This window comes from Seriola lalandi, unplaced genomic scaffold, assembly GCF_002814215.2.
Source record: "Seriola lalandi dorsalis isolate HSWRI2012SDOR001 ecotype SW California unplaced genomic scaffold, Sedor1 jcf7180002054903, whole genome shotgun sequence".
In the NCBI taxonomy this organism is placed as follows: domain Eukaryota; kingdom Metazoa; phylum Chordata; class Actinopteri; order Carangiformes; family Carangidae; genus Seriola; species Seriola lalandi.
The window spans coordinates 155,427-172,926 of NW_019525455.1; the positions used below are offsets into that span (position 1 = coordinate 155,427).

General features: G+C 44.1%; 1 long non-coding RNA gene across 1 annotated transcript in view; it reads left to right on the forward strand.

The window, feature by feature from the left end:
- Positions 1–17,500, forward strand: part of LOC147817733 (uncharacterized) — a 92,963-nt gene that overhangs the window by 52,006 nt on the left and 23,457 nt on the right. The window contains exon 2 of the long non-coding RNA XR_015436092.1: positions 15,280–15,363. This is a non-coding gene — a long non-coding RNA (uncharacterized LOC147817733). The remainder of the gene's footprint in view (positions 1–15,279; positions 15,364–17,500) is intronic.

A 17,500-nucleotide genomic window follows, 5' to 3' on the forward strand; every position in this document is an offset into this window, starting at 1 on the left:
CCTCTCCCTCGTCCATCTCTTCGCTCTCCTTAAATCTCTCTCTTCATCTCTCTCTCTCTCTCTCTCTGTCTCTCTCTCTCTCTCTGTCTCTCTCTCTCTCTCTCTCTGTCTCTCTCTCTCTCTGTCTCTGTCTCTGTCTCCCTCTCTCTCTCTGTCTCTCTCTCTGTCTCTGTCTCTCTCTCTGTCTCTCTCTCTCTCTCTGTCTCTCTCTGTCTCTGTCTCTCTCCCTCTCTCTCTCTGTCTCTCTCTCTCTCTGTCTCTCTCTCTGTCTGTCCCCCTCTCTCTCTGTCTCTCTCTGTCTCTGTCTCTCTCTCTCTCTCCCTCTCTCCACTCTCTCTCTCCTGCATTTTATTTATCTTCCCTTCCTACGGCAGCGTATTCCTCCATCTGTCTCTGCTTCCATCGCTACATATTTCTGTGACGTTTCAGCCTGATGTTGGTTTTTCATCCTATATTCCCTCTCTGCTCTCCCACTGCGATCATGTATATAGACTCGTCTATTTTCATCTCCGGGACGTTCAATTAGCTCAATTACTTCAAACGAACGTACACGTGTCCTCTGGCCGATCAACCCCCCCGCCCCTCCTCTCCCTCGTCCATCTCCTCGCTCTCCTTAAATCTCTCTCTTCATCTCTCTCTCTCTCTCTCCTCCGTCCTTCAGGGGCTCGAACGGTGACATTGAATTTTGAAAAACAGTGACACTGAGAAATAGTGACAGTTAAAGTTTATTTTTCAGTGTCTCTACAAACTTTTTCCAGCACAAGTGTTTCAGAGCCTTTGTTTCCTTCCTCAGTTTCAGTTTTTGTTTTCAATGCTGAACTTTAATCTCACGGCTGAAGCTTTGTGGCCGAGAGCAGCTGTGTTCGGCTTCCTGACTGACTTTTGATGGAGAGAGGAGAGGAGGAGAGGAGAGGAGGAGAGGAGAGGAGAGGAGAGGAGGAGAGGAGGAGAGGAGAGGAGATGAGGAGAGGAAGGGGGGACAGGAGAGGAGAGAGGAGAGGAGAGGAGAAGAGAGGAGGAGAGGAGATGAGGAGAGGAAGGGGGGACAGGAGAGGAGGAGAGGAGAGGAGGAGATGAGAGGAGGAGAGGAGTGACGAGGAGAGGAGAGGAGATGAGGAGAGGAGGAAAGGAGTGACGAGGAGGAGAGAGGAGGAGATGAGGAGAGGAGAGAGGAGAGGAGATGAGGAGAGGAGGGGGGAGAGGAGAGGAGGAGAGAGGAGGAGATGAGGAGAGGAGAGAGGAGAGGAAGGGGGGACAGGAGAGGAGGAGAGGAGTGACGAGGAGAAGAGAGGAGAGGAGAGGAAAACATGTACGACCTTGTCTCAGACAGTCGGAGGATAAATTTCTCTGATGATAGCAGCAGCTGCAGCTTAATACTCTCCATCACAAAACACTTCTCTCCCTGCTCTTCTTTCTTCCCTCTCTTCTTCTTCTTCTCCTTCTTCTTTTCTTTCACTCACTGTTTAGTGTCGAATCTAAACCCCCCCTTCGCTCCGTCTTCCCTTTGCTGTATTTGTCCTCTGATGTGTTGAGTCATTGTGTTTCAGCTTCACCTTGCACATATTTTATCTGATATCCCCCCATCCCTCTCACCCCCTCCTCTCTTCCCTTCTCATGACACATCATTCCTGATATATTCCCCCTCTCTCCCCCTCTCTCTCTCTCTCTCCCATCCCCCTCCATCGCTCACTCTCTCGTCCCGATGGCATCTAATTCCCCAACGATATTGTCACTGTATATCAACTTTCATGGGCTCACCGCTCGGGCCCACACATAAGTTTCTCCCTGCCCTCGTTTCACCCCCAGCTCCTCCATCATTTCATCACCCGATCCCTCCATCCTTTCCTCTTCTTTTCTTTTTTTTTCCCTCCCCGTCTCCTCCAACGTCTAAATCCCTGGTAATTTTTCTGGTTTTCGATCCTTTACATCGATCAGCTCTTTGTCAAGCGCCGGAAACGTCTCTTCTCTCTTCAGTCGCCCTTGTACTTCAACTTTATTTCTGTTGTACGGCTCAGAGTTATTAGCTCTGTACACGTCCTGTTTTTCACCCTCCATCTCTCTCTCCCTTCGTCTTTCACCTCTGAAAACATCTCTCTCTCTTCCCTCGTTTCACGTCTTTCCATTCTGTCTCTCTGTGTTGTGTTCATCGCTCTGTTTTATTCATTTGTTCTTTCGTCTCCTGTGTCTCTAGAATTTGTACATGTATATTGTTTTGAACTTGCGTATATAAATTCAATATATATTGTTCAGATATATGGCTGCAACATAAACAATATATATAAACATATACATATTTTACTGCAGGTGTTTCATATAGGTTATAAACCTATAAGCTTGTATATCCAGAGGACGTCCTGTACGTACGTGAGCTTTAATTCTGTGGAGACGGACAGGAGGGTGAATCTGAAGGCATCAGAAAATCTGTGTATCAAAGCTGAATTTAGGTTTGTTTTTATTCTAAAGTAATGTGACTGGAACATAGTGACCCCCCCCCCCCCCGGGACACAAACAGCCCCTACTGTTTATCTATGTCTGTTAAAGTCAAATGAAATATGCACAAATTCAGCAAAAGCCAAAAATCAGATGTAGATGATGTAGATGCACAGAGACAGTTACAAAACAAACAGAGACAAAAATCAACATATAAAATAGGAACAGATGCCCACACACACACACACACACACACACACACACACACACACACACACACACACACACACACACACACACACTCTTTTATGCAGAGTCAGAAGAAGGGAACGAGACAACACCCAGAGATAAAACAGATAGAAACACACAGAGTGAAAATGAGACAGAAAGTGTGTGTGTGTTCCAGAGTGTTTCCTCTGTCAGCGCAGACACACACACACACACACACACACACACACACACACTCGACTGACGTGTTCATACTCTCAGCAGTAAATGCTGCTGCAAACATCATGCCCACTGGACTGAGTGCTGCCAAGATGGAGACAGGCCAGAGACCAGGGTACACTGTGTGTGTGTGTGTGTGTGTGTGTGTGTGTGTGTGTGTGTGTGTGTGTGTGTGTGTGTGTGTGTGTGGCCACATCAGTGTCATCCCCCGCAGCATTACAGCAGGCACAGCGTTAGCGTGCGAGTGGGCTGTGGTTTTGTGTGTCTCTGCACAAATGAGTTGTGTGTAATGAAAGTTGATGGTTGTAATGATCATTTACACGAGCTGAAGCCCGAGAGCCTGAATTTCCTGCTGGAGATTATTACAGACGAAGCACTAACGACCCTCTCATCTCTAATTCTTTCATATTGTGATGTTGAGAGAGCGACACGTGATGAAGGTGCTGCAGCTTCACAGTAATAAGATAATAATGTTCATGTTATTGAGGTTATTATAGTCAATACAATATCGAGGCTCTTTGTTGTAGCTCTATCTCTGACAGCAGGGACACTGTGTGTGTGTGTGTGTGTGTGTGTGTGTGTGTGTGTGGTGGGGGGGCAGCATTAACAGCAGCAGGTTTTATGAAATAACAGAGACTCAACAGAGAGTCACACCACTGAGCCTCTGATGGACTGACAAAGCAGAAGCTTCACAGCAGCTCAATTAGCAGCAGGTTACTTTTAATTATTAACTAGTTAATTAAACATTTAGTCTGAATACACACAGATGAGGTGTTTACCCATCGCAGCTTCCCAGAGCACAAGGTGACGTCTTCACACGCCTCCTTTTGTTCTTCAGCTCCCAGTTACTCACAGTGACGCACGACCAGTGAAACCAGTACATCCCTCCACACGAGACGCTGGGAATATTTTCACTGTTTCTCTTTGAAAAATCAGAATAAAAATCTAAATAGTTGTTGGCTTTAGTTAAATAGAGTTAAAGCCAAAAAAGATTTGTCTTCTGTTGGACAGAAGATTGGTTTATTAGTTCCTTCATTAGGTGATCTGTGCTGAGCTGTTATTGCTGCATGATTGGTTTTATTCCACTGGAGCAAAGGTCTGAGAACCAGCTCTGAGCTGCATGTGCCAGTTTGTCAAACTCAGACCACAACAAACAAACAAACAAACAACAAACTCTCATGTCGGCTCCCGTTTCCTGAGCCGGAGAGCGCCGGCGTGGGCGGAGGTTCGTGCTCTGCTCGGTGCTTTTCAGCCGGAAGGCGAACACGAGAGATCGTCTCAGGAACAGGAAGTGACATCAACACGGACCTCACTTTCCCTCACTGTACACAAATTATTTTATTTTATTTTATTTTAGAGCCTTCGGCTGTGTGTGTGTGTGTGTGTGTGTGTGTGTGTGTGTGTGTGTGTGTGTGTGTGTGTGTGTGTGTGTGTAGAAAGGGGCCGAGCAGATGTCACCATCTGTGCAGTGGAGGACGTCCTGGATGTTACGAGGTCAATAAATGACTCACATCCACAGTATCGTGTCACAGACGCTCACGGCGCTTTAACCATTATTTACACACAACACGCCACAGAAAGTCCAACACTGCTGACTGGGATTTCAACACTAATTCAATGATGCAGTAAAACAGCACACGCTATTATTCAGCCACCGGAGGGAGGGAAGTCCTTCTTCTCATAAACAACAAGATATTTGTAAAAAACTGATTGTTTATAATTTCCAGAACAATTAGTGCAAAGAATAGAATAAACACTGAATTTATCTGCGAGCGTCAAACATTAGCTTTTTCGGCTAACTAGCTTATCATAGCATTATTTAGAAAACCAAGCAGCAGATTATTTTTGGGGTCAACAGGTTACATTTCAAATAAAAACAGAATAATAACAACAACTTTGTGTCTCTTATCTACCCACTGTCCCTTAGATGTCGTCTGTCATTATTTTCATTTAATTAATTGGTGGCATTTGATTTCAGTAATCAGGCCGGCAGCAGCTCTGCTCTTTAAAACACTTATTATGTTCAGCCTTTAGAAAAAATCTGCTGCAGCAATAATCTTGTCAAAGGAAAGAGACGGCAGCGTGTTTTTAAAATCTGGTTACAGCCGTAATCTCGTCAACGGAAAGTTGTGTTTGTCCAAAAACAAAAAAGAAATAAATATTTTTTGGAAATATATAAATAAAAAAAAACAAATCTCCTGGACTGAACTTTAATAATCCCAGTTGATTCAGTCCAGTCGGTCCTGGATGGACGTCGTGTTGTTTCTGTCCATAAATCACAAATCAGCTTCAACCTTCAGACTTCAGGTTTCATAACCAGAAACAAGAAGGACGCTGCGTCTTCACACTGTTGACACTTTACAGATCTTTGATGGAGTGAGACTTCAACACCTCACCTCATCCTGACACACCCTTCAGTCTAACGGTCCCTGCTGGGCGGTGAATGAAGCTGTTGTTGTTATCTGTTGTGCTGGTATAAATAAACTCTTGGTGTTGATGTGAAACGACGTTGACATTGTTCAGAGACGCGTGTGTCCGCCTGTGGCTTCGTGTGCGGCGGCCACGACCTCAAAGAACATTTAGCCCTCACTGCCGTTTTACAGAATATGGTTTAGCAGTAACCAGGAAGTGAGAGGAGTGGACATGTGACCAGCAGGACACACAGCGTGTTACGTTTTCCCTGACGGACCGGAAAAACCAGGGCAGGGAAAATGAAAGTGATGCTCCATCATCTGCTCCAGTAGAGCCACTCGGGGGTCGTTACCTGAAGCCCGGCCGCTGTTGCACCTCCTCACTGAGAGAGTTAGCATCCAGAGTTTAGAACTGTAGCGAGGATGATGGAGGTTCAGGTTTCTCTGTGACAGTGTGTTCAGGGAAACGCCTCGTGTAATGTTGTAATGTAGTCGACCGGTTCACCTGTTACATAATTATTCTCTTTAATAGACGACAGAGGTTTTCGGCTGCTTACCAACATGGCCGCCGCTCAGAGAGGCAGCGGTGGCTGTGACACACAGCTGGTGGAGGAAATTAAGGTACTTTACTTTAAACCCTAGTCAAATGTGAACGCAGCCATGATAAAGATATTTTGGGATTTATTGTGACTTAAGCTGCCGGAGGAAATCATGATCTACAATGTCCGTGCAAAAACAAACCTCTGGAAAAGAGACATTTATACCTGCAGAACCGGCCTGAGAATCATCACCTTTTCAAGGTTTAAGGGGTTAAAAAAACCTGAAACCGTGTCAGTGCAGAGAGCGCGTTAGCATTAGCACAACCGCTAACACAAGGTTCTGATTCCTGTGATTCTGACACATGTGAAAACAAAGTTAGTTGAGAGGAACTTTAATTCAAACTTCAGAGTTTAATGTTGCCAAAATGTAAACAAATAGAGGGAAGTTTTGTCAGTTGTAGCTCAGAGCGTCAGACTGTTTTATTGCTCAGTGTATTGTATTGTATATACAATGTATAATTATTAATAAGGACTGAAATGAAAACTGAACTTCTGGACTACAGGGACCAGGAGTGAAGGTGTAATAATGACGTGTCTGAGAGCATGTTAGGAGGAGCGAGTCACTGTTGCCTCCCTCTTGTTATTATTGTAGGTTTCAGCTCAGTTGAGTTGGAGAGCAGTGATCACACCGTCTTTAAACTCCAGCCACACTTCGTTCCCTCACAGCTGTGTTAACGTCTTGATTAAATGCTGTTTCCTTTGAGCCATTACCTCCATGAAAGAGGGAGAAATGTGAGCAGGTGTGTGATCTCTGCCAGCAGCTTCATCCAGCCGAACCTCTGCCTTTATCTGCACAGACATAATGACAATGATGAGTTGACATTTTAAATTTGAAACGGTCTGTTGACCATGTGTTCATGCTGTGTGGTGTGGAAATGTGAAACGTGGGGTGGGAGCTGGTTGTAGCTGAGATATGATGAGCAGGAGGCAGCGCTCTCCGTCCTGGAATCACGATAGGCTGACACACCTGTCAATCAAACACAACCTCCAAACCTTCTGAATTCCCCTTGAATTAACAGCTAAAAAAAAAAAATTGTCACCAAGCTACAAGTTAACTTCCCACGAAGCCACTTTCCTGGAGCTAACGCCTCTCAGCCAGAAACAGCTCGCTGGGTTTCCACTTGACTAACGGTCTCTCTGGAGGCGGCGAGGCTCAGGAGGCGGCGCGGCCGTCTGGAGAGCGTGTTAAAGTGTCCTTGAGCCAGACAGCGAACCCCTGAGAGCGTCTGTGCTGCGCCATCAGTGTGTGAATGTGTGAGACGTTCACTGTAAAGCTCTTGGAGCGGTCGATATATAAATGCAGTCCATTCGCCATTAAACCGTTCTCAGTGCTATATGAAGACACTCGGGTGATATCCTGAATTTAATATCTCCATGCAGACCAGCGCAAATATCGCCATGTACAATATTATTGTGGGTGCGGCAATTATATTATTATATTTTATATTTCAAGTGTTTTTATGTCTCTGCGCTGGCGACATTCAGACATTATGTTTTCGGTTTGTCCGTCCGTCCGTCCCATTCTCGTGAACGTGATATCTCTGTATCGCCTTGAGGGAACTTCTTTAAATTTGACATAAACAATCACCAGCGCTCAGGGATGAACTGATTAGACTTTAGTGGTCAAAGGTCAAAGGTTAAGGTCGCGGTTTGGTCCATAACTCACGAATTTCATGCAATAATTAAGACACACTTTAACTCAAATGTCTCTAGGGATGGAAATCGAGACATTTTATATCCAAAAGGTCAAAGGTCATCTTCACTGTGACATCATAAAAAAACACCTCTGACTGTTTATTCAATGCTGCAACTCAGGAAGGGGAGATTAACGGAGACGTTCAACCACGAGACGGGAATTCATATAATTATATTATTGTATTTTATATTTTAGACACATTGATGCGGTTTTATTTCTCACATACCAAATATTACATATCGCGATATTCGATACTATCGACAGCGAGCACCTGGACTTTTCATGAGGTTCTTGAAATGTCTTTGTTTTCGTATTCGTATATCACGTCTAAGCACCGGAGCTGCAGGACGGAGGCGCTTCACACGACTCAGACTCTTGTGCCCGTCAGCATCAGCACGAACGCTCCTCTGATTCAAATGGACAACAGTCGTCTCCTGGGAGCTGCCCAGCATCCACCACCCTGACTGTCGGTTACTGAGACGTCTCTGGTTGAGCAGTCGGGGGGTAAAGTGCAAGCGAGTAGTTTGTCCGTTTAGCCTATTAATAGCGGGGGAGCAGATCTCCAGGCTCGATGTGACATACTGAGATCTGCGTCCCATCTGTGCGGTGCAGTTGATCTTAGCTGAATGTGGGTTGGTGTGTGCCGTCTGTGCCGCCCCGCTCACTACTGTGGGTTCACAGAGGTGGCCTAGTTCTGCTCGCCGCCTGGCGCCGAGGAAGACGTCCCCGCTCCGTTACCGCGCTCCCCACGCCAACCTCTGTACCCAGTGTTCCTGTCTTACATCTCATCTTACAGTTTGTTATTATGCAGCTTAAGAGCTTACAGGAGATCTGCCTCACATGCGTGCACGCTGGCACACAGTCACCGCACATGCATATGAATAAATAAATAAATAAATAAATAAAGGAACACATGTAAAAGAAAACGAAAAGCTGCGTGTTTCTCTAATCACCATCTTTGGATCTGAATCTCTTTTCCTCTCTCTCCTGCTCCGTGTTCCCTCCGATTTTTTTCACCTCATCACACTTAGAAAACCTCGTCCTCCCCATCAGCTGTGGAGCAGCAGTAACTACAGGGTATGGGGAAAATCTCTGTCACACACACACACACACACACACACACACACACACAGATACAAACGCAGCAACACACACTTACACACAGTCCATCTGCTGGAGTGCTGAGTGCACTTGAGACTTTGCATGTGCCTGTGGGCATCGAGGAGGATGTTAAAATGACAAGCTTCATGTCTTAATTAGGATGAGATCTGTTCATGGGGCATGATGACACACACACACACACACACACACACACACAATCATGTACATAGAAACTCATTTATAGAGAAAAAGCATTAAAGAGCATCTTCTGTTCTTACTCTCCCTCTCTCTCCGTGTTCAAACAGACCTGAGAGTCAACCATGTTTAATCCTCCTCTATCACACACACACACACACACACACACACACACACACACACACACACACACTTGTCCGCACCATCCTTCCTCTTCTGACCTTTCCCTCTTTCTTTGCAGAACGGTGGTTGATCTGCAGCAGATCTGCAGCGCGGCTCACACACCCGAGGGATTCCCATTCATTCCCTTTCATGCGCGCGTCGATTGAACACACGACTAAATGCGCGTGTAATATGTTTCTTAGTCGGCCGCGTATCGCAGCGCCGGGCAGATTATACATAATACATGAGCACAACTTCCACAAAATGCAACATGATACGCATTAGACCGTTTGCAGCGAGAGGGAAATCCATTAAGAGGCTTTAAAGGAGAATTATGCAGCTTTTTTTACTCACTTTATTTCCTCACATGTCACATATTATGGTTTCATTTAAAGTTGAAACTGTTGTTAATGTGGTTCATGGCTCCACAGATGATGACTTATGCAGAGTGCTTCTGCATTTCCAAATTAAATAAGACGCAGCTCGTAAAGAGAGATTTCCAGGCCGAGCACCGGCCGCCGCCTCGCATCAAACACTCACATGTTTTTCTCATTTCTGAAAAGCTTTGACATGAAGCTGCAGCAGTTCCTTCTCCGACCGTCAGTGGATGTGTGCGACTGTTCCTGCTGGAAAAACACCACCAGCTCACCAATTTAACAAAGACAAACGATGATCATGTCGGTGCTCGACAACTAAAGAGCCCATTAAAATGTTATTATCCAGCAGAATAGCACACACACATTTAACTTAGAACAAAGTCAGAAAACCACAAATTTTACTGCATGAATTCTAATAATTGACATTTTTGCTGCTGGTCCCTGAATCCCACGTGTCTTCTTCTACTTTTATCAACTTTTACTTTGTGTTAATGACAAAGGAATCAGCTTGTTGCTGATGTTTGCTTCCTGTGTAAAGGAGAAATAATTAAAACTAAAAATAACTACATGTGAGGCCTCATTACGTTGCAGACTAACGATTCCGGTGTGAGTGGATAATTTGATATCGAAGCTGCTTCTGTGATGATTCTCTCTCTGTGTGATCGCGGCTGTCCGAAGTTTAACATCTCGATATCGTTCTTCCTCCAGAACCTTTACTGTTCGATATTTACAACAAATACTGCAGCTAATGATGGTGAATGGTTTCTAGTCCACGACCCTCCGATTAGTGTTCGACCCCGTATTTACTACATATGGAAAATATAAACATCTTGTACATTTACATGGATATTACATTAATTTCAACGTTTATACAGTTTACATGTAAAATATTGTCTTTTGGTGGATGGTTTGTCACGACTGTTTTAACCTCCGACCTCCTGAAGGTGGAGGAGGAATGTAAAACTTCTCACCAGCTTCACGTTGTAGTAAGTGACCTCCCAGATGTTCACACACCATTTAGCATTTAGCGCCACGTTCCCGCAGCTGTTTCTCCCTCCTGTCCGTTGGGAACAAGACGTTACTACAGCGGTGGCGTTGACGTCTGTGTGTGTGTGTGTGTGTGTGTGTGTGTGTGTGTTGACGCTCTCCATAAACATGTGAGGAGCGTTTCCAGTACGGTGGGTCACCACGCCCCGCCGTACAGATGGCCGTATTAATGATTGTCATTAACAGAATCATTACGACTTCACACTTTAAAGTCTCACAGTGAGTCTGCGAGAGACGAGATCATCTCATTCCCTCTAATTGAAACCCTGTGGATTTACTTTAATTGCTGAAATGGAACATGATTCTTAATATTCTTCTGGGGATGGAAATTCAACTATTTCAAATGAGTTTTTCCTCCGCTGCTGTTTGGAGCCTGGTGTTGTTTAATAAGAGATGACGAGTCGGCTTCAGTTTCATGTGACTGTGTCGTAACTCGACTGTGGCACTTACACAAAACCTGGAAAATCTCCTGTTAAAGTAGCGCGTGCACTAACCAGCAGTGCAAGGGGCTTTTGGTTAAAAGCATCTTTCCTCTGAAAGTACAAACTTTGTTGTACCTGAACGTCGCTTCTCTGAATAATTCACAGCCATTAAATTTGTGTCAAACGTCCTCTTCAGTCGGTGTCTGGGTTGAACTCTGCAGCGGCAAATAAATATTGAAACAAAGCTTTTGAAGTCGCACCCTAAATTGAATTATCCTGTCAGGGGAAAGTGACTCATTCAAGTGCCACACACACACACACACACACACACACACACACACTACACATCCATTATTTCTAATTCTCTCTCACAGCCACATTCATACACAAACACACACACATAAAGGCCACAGGCTAAGCGGTGTGACTGGCCTAACAGATGTGAGTCATTTGTCAGACTATTGACCCAATCCACTGGATAAACTAAATGCCAATACCAGCCGGATAGAGCAACGCTAATCCCCGTGTGTGTGTGTGTGTGTGTGTGTGTGTGTGTGTGTGTGTGTGTGTGTGTGTTTCCCTCCTCTGTCTCTTCCTGTCTCTGCGGGGCTCTCAGCTTCTGTCACAGTCTCGCTGGAGGGAGAAAAACGTGTGTTTCACCACAAGTTTGAGGCAAACGAATCCAAAAGTTTGGTGAAAGAGTGAAACTGTGTCGTAAAAAAACAGGTTTTAATTCCAGACGTGAGAATCATATTTATAAAAAGCACTTTATGTAATAAAAAAAAAAAAAGAATCAGATCTTTGAGGGATTACCGGCTTGTCCACATCTGTATTCTGTTTCGTTGTTTTTAACCAGGATTAAACTTAATCTGGAAGATGTGGCATAAATGTAGAACATTTTCATCAATATCAGATCTTCTCATGAATTATAATTTCAGTCTTTAAGCTGGAAAAGCCTTTGATTCTCTGTCTGCCGTCAGGTAATAGATCTCTGATGAGGAGACACTGTAAATAGAAAATACATCTATTCATGAATCACCTCTCGTTTATCTTCATGTATTTCTTCTTTCCTCTCTCAGCTGTCGTCATGGCGTCAGATACAGTTCCTGATTGGTTCCTTTTAGAGCCCGATGCTGATGAGATAGAGCAGGTGATCAGATCGTTTGTTTTTACTAAAGCATTTTTGAGTTGAAGCGGTTTAAATGTAGCAGCTGTCTTTATTAAAGTAGAGGAAAAAGAAAACAACATGAACTACATCCCTTCACCTCTTGAACTCTGTTTGCCTCCTTGTCTTGAATCGTGGGAGAAGCTCAACAACATCAGTCTAAACGTAGACGTCTGTGGGCCAATGATATCAGCTGATTTAAGCTAACTGTAGATAAATGACTGATATATAACAAGAAATTAAAGTAAAGGAAAACTGTTTTATTTTTTACTTTTAGTGAATTTGCAACTTTATTTTTCAACTGCATAAAATCCTGTCCTTGAACATATCTTGGTCAGAACTCTTCAATAACTAAATGTGAAGGATCCTCATCAAAAATTAAATGAATATTTGCCAATATATCATTATCTGATTTATTTACTTATTTTTTAAAACCCCGCAGACATCGCAATTGGCATCAGCCTTAAAAATCCTGTATCAGCCGGATGTAGTTAGCGTTAGCGTTAGCATTAAATTAATCCAGCTGTGATGCGACTCCGGGGGAGAGAGGACACTCACACACACCAACACATGACCGCGGGCTGCGTCCGGGCCATTGGCTGTTAATAGGAGTTAAAACAACAAACAGGAGTCAGGTGGTTTGTGCTGGAGGCGTGGCCGAGGGCGGTTGTGACATCATAAAGTTCCAGAAGTGACGATGGCTCGTTTTAAGGCGCAGCTTCTGAATAACAGCTGCACGTGTTTCTCCATGGATTAAACACTTTAACACTTCCACAGTTTTAACACAGAACTTTCACCTGTTTTATGATCATTTAAAAACAAAACATGGAAATCTCACTTTCTAGAATACGGGACCTTTGAGTGTGAGTCTGTGTCTGTGTTGCTGTTTGTCACTTTCTGTCTGTTTAGGAATTAGAGCAGCATTAAAGCTTTCACAAAGCTGCTGTTTACGAATCAGTTTTATCTTCTGTCACTCGAGAAACATCAACCGTCATTTCCCATCAGCATTTTAACAGCTCTTACACGCTTCTTTTACTCTTTTTTATATGAGCGCACTAAAATATTATTGATGCTGGAACACGCTCGTTCTGCAACCGCAAAACTGTTTTACTACCTTTTACTGAGAAAGTAAACTAAAGCAAACTCTTGGAGCAGCAGTTGCAGTAACAGCTGAGCTCTGTAGATACACAGTGACGGCCGGAGAGTGAGTGTCATGAGGAGCGCGATCGCGTCCGGCTCATAAAGTTGGCTTTGTCTCCGAAGGTTGATTGACCGCAGAGTGAATGAGAAAGTAACTACTGGAAATAAAACGCCGTGACCTCAAGATGTGCGGTCTTCAAACACAAAGAGACTTTATCGAAACAGCCGGTGAGAGAGACAAAGATCGAGAGTTAAGATCTGGTCCCGTCTCACTTCGTGCTCGACATTCAGAGCAAGCTGCAGCTGCAGCCGCGGCCCGAGCTCGCCTCTCCACACACACACACACACACACACACACACAGAATTACCTCTGACTTCCTGCTGAACAGTTTCAGTGTACAACAGTATGTTCTGATGATTACATCCTTACGATGTGTTTGATGGAACTGGAGATTTACACCTTGAAAACATTGTTTTTGAAGTGGAATATCCAGGTTGGAAAACTTTGAAGAATTCGTCTTGAAATCTTAAACACTCTTCAGAAACTTATAAAGCTGCTGTAAACACACACAGATATACACACTCAACACAAGCAACGCAGCTGTGAACCTTTAGCTGCAGTTAGCAAGCGGCTAAACCGTTAGCAACATTCAACGTAGCCAACGTTTAGATATCACAGGAAGAAGTTAGAAGCCTTGCCTCCAATAGGAACGCTCTCTCTCTCTCTCTCTCTCTCTCTCTCTCTCTCTCTTCGCTCTCTCTCTCAAGACCTGTGATTGGCCGAACAGAACCTGGAGGAGGAGCAGACGTCTAGTTTCCCTCTAAGACTTCTTGATTTACAATTTGCTGAAAGATAATTATAGAGTTTTTGTTTCACTGACGCCAAAAAACTTCCCGCCGTCCTCAGCTTTAAAACTAAATCAATGTTAAACTGCATTATTGCCCCGTCCATCACAGGGAGACTCTGACCTCTGACCTTTATCCTCAGCCTTGTCGAGCACATTGTGTTCAATGAAGCCTTTGCACAACCCTGCAAAAAATGTACATTTAACTTTTTGCATATTTTCATCCTTCACATTTCTTGTTTATTTTTCACACCCATCTGGTTTATTGCCAAGTAGGTTTTCAACATACAAGGAATTTGCTTTGGTGTTTCGGTGCATGACAATAAACATAGTACGAAGAGAAGAAGAATAAACAAAGATAAAACAAACACTGTCGGTCAGGTATCTTGAATATAAAGAGAAAAGATTAACAGTAAAATAAAGTATTTACAATAAAAATGTGAAGAAATATTATAGAAAAAAATAAATAGAAACAATTTACATACACTTATGAAACCTTTGGATACGTGGACTTGATTGTTTCAGTGATTTAGCAGTTTTCCCTTCTGATGTTCACCTGCTGCGTTGTGATGAACTACATTCTGCTTCTCGTTACAACTTGTTTAAGGGTTTTCTTCCATGTGCTACACATTATTTAAAATCCAACAGGCTTTGAACGTAGCATCTCGGTGTGAGGCAGCTGTGAGTAAAGAGTGTGTAGAAATACACAGGAAGAGAAACGGCGAGGGATGAGAGCAGCGTCTCGGCCGCTTCGTGTGACGTCTCAGTATTTCATATTTTCGTCCTGCTCGCAGTGACACACAGTGAGTGCAGCAGCCAAGTGAAGAAGCTCAGAGCTCTGTTGTTTCCTGCTCCGGTGCAGTCATGAGGAATATTAACATCAACGCCGCCTGGTGCATCACGGAGCGTGGATCGGCTCAGGCTCTGGTGCTGACGTCACGCTGCTGTCACGGGACAGGAAGTGACGGAGGAAGGGATGAAAGCAGATGAGGGCACAGCTTTGGGATTCATGTGCAACTGTACTTTAAATCAAATTTCTGTTGAATCTTTTTGAAGAATTAAAATATATATATTGCTGGATTAATGAAAGATGAAAGAAGTCGCCGCCTGACGTCAGTCTCTCATGTTGCCACTGTTTGTGTTTGTCACTGTTTTCCACAGATTTCAGTAAAAACGGCTGCGATTCATTACATGCAATAATTCACCTTCCTCTTCCTCTCCCTCTTTTCTTGTCCTCCGCAGTGATCTGCAGCTTCCGGGGATCAGTGACTCAGGGTTTGGCTCTGGAGGTGGGAGAGACGGTTCAGATTCTGGAGAAATGTGAAGGTAAGATCCTGAGGAGCTGCTACTCCAATAATGTCCCCGATCACTGTTCGAACATCAGTGAAGCGCCAGTGAAGGAATCAGTCGGAAAACATCGATTTTACAGTTGTAGTTCACTCAGTTTTTATTAGTTTCAAACTGTGTCATGCAACAAAAATGCAACGTTTTTGAAGTGGAATATCCAGGTTGGAAAACTGGGAATGAATTCTTCTTGAAATCTTAAACACTCTTCAGAAACAAACACTCGTCAGGACTTCTGCAACTTTGTGATGTCACAACAAAGCAGTCACCAAGCCCCGCCCACCTGGACCCACCATCCAAACCTTGTAGGATTTGGTTTCTCTGAGTGTTTTTACCTGAAACCTGCTGTATTTTTATTGGATCACTCAGAAAACACTGAGATGGTTTTTGGTTCTTCTTATGGATCAACACTTCAAATAAACCACAGAAGAAGAAGAAAATCCTGAGAGTAGTTCCTGAGTAAAGATTTTTGTCCTGAGCCCCTGTAAATACAAACTGCTGAGTTAGTAAGTGTAGTTGTGTGAAACACATTAAGTAATTCAGAAATATTGGTTATATGTGTTTTGCTCGACTCCTCTTTCTTCTGAAAAGACAACAGCTTTGTATTTTTCCTTCCTGTGTTTGGCGGCAGCAGCAGCGGCAGCAGACTCGTCTCCTGCTCTTTGCCTCAGTGAATCAGGGAAGAAAAGCTTCCACATTAACGCTGCCGCGGTCGCGTTATCACTAACGCACACAGTAGAAACAAAGTGACACTCATTGCTGCATGGTGCATAGTTCTCTGGAATAATTAGTGCAAATAGCCTGTAATAGCCCGGCGCGGGACTGGACGAGAGCCCAACTTATTAGACAGTGTTGCCCCCATTGTTATCCCTAGTTTGACTGGTGGAAATTAGCAGCTCAAACCAGGATGTGTGTGAAACGTTGTCTTTTGCAGATAATGAGTGAGTACGTGCTCCATTAGCCACAGCTGGGCAGGCCGCTGCCATCGATCCCCTGCCAGGGGCTGATGGGAGATTTCTTTACCTGAGGCGGTAAATGCCAGTGAGAGGGAGGAAGAGAGAGAGAGAGAGAGAGAGAGAAGAGGAAATGGCTTCCTCTTCCTCCTGTGTTGTCATCCCTCTTTGTCTTTCATCCTTCCTCTCCACTTCCCTCTACATCTTCCTCTCCTCTTCTGTCTGGTCTTCCTTCTATTCGCACTCAGATCCAATCAGCAGATAATTGGCTCCTGTTATGAAATGCAGCCCTTACAGCGAGGGACATGGGCGATTATCTGAGCCCTTGTGGTCCAAGCTGGCATCACAGCTTTCCTCTTAGCACACAGTGATTATCTGGGCAAACCACGGCTAGCTTTTGTCCAACAGCCCCCTGGCAACTTCAAGATTTCCCCAGCTCCTGTCATTATCTGAACAAGCAAAAGCATTTTAACAAAAATACTCTCCAACAATGAGGATATTCATGGGAGAATGTTTGCTAATGTTATTGTTAGATATTTATATTGAGGAAAACATGTTTTATGAAATATGTTTCGAACAAAAACCCAGTGGTGCTGACTAAGAAATGTCACCAACGATCAGTTTGTCTGTGGATTTTACTGAGTTCTGTCTTCTGGATGAACAGTGTGTGTGTGTGTGTGTGTGTGTGTGTGTGTGTGTGTGTGTCATCGTTGCCAATCCAGCTGCTGCAGAAACACTGCAGAGCTTTTACACTGAGTGTTCGAGCTGCAGGGAAGATCTTTCTTAAAACTGTCCGTCCCCGTCTTCTTCCACTTCTCTCGCTGCACTGACGCCAAATTATCTTCCCCTGACAGAAGCTCAATGACTATAATGTCAGTGATGTGGAGGAATGCAATCCCCACCTTCCAGTCTTATAATATGATATAGATTACAGACATAACACTTGAAAAAGCATTAGAGTTCGATTAAGGGGCGTAGCAGCGTTTTAAAGTGTGAGATTTTGACTCTTCGCACTGTCAGCATTACTGAAGCACCTGCAGTCTCAGCTGAGGACTGCCTCTTTATTTTTGAGAGGCTTTTCAGCTGTGACACATCTTCCACAGCGAAATGCTGTTAGCGTGGACGACCAGGAGAGAGATGGCTGCTGGTAAATATTACAATTTTAA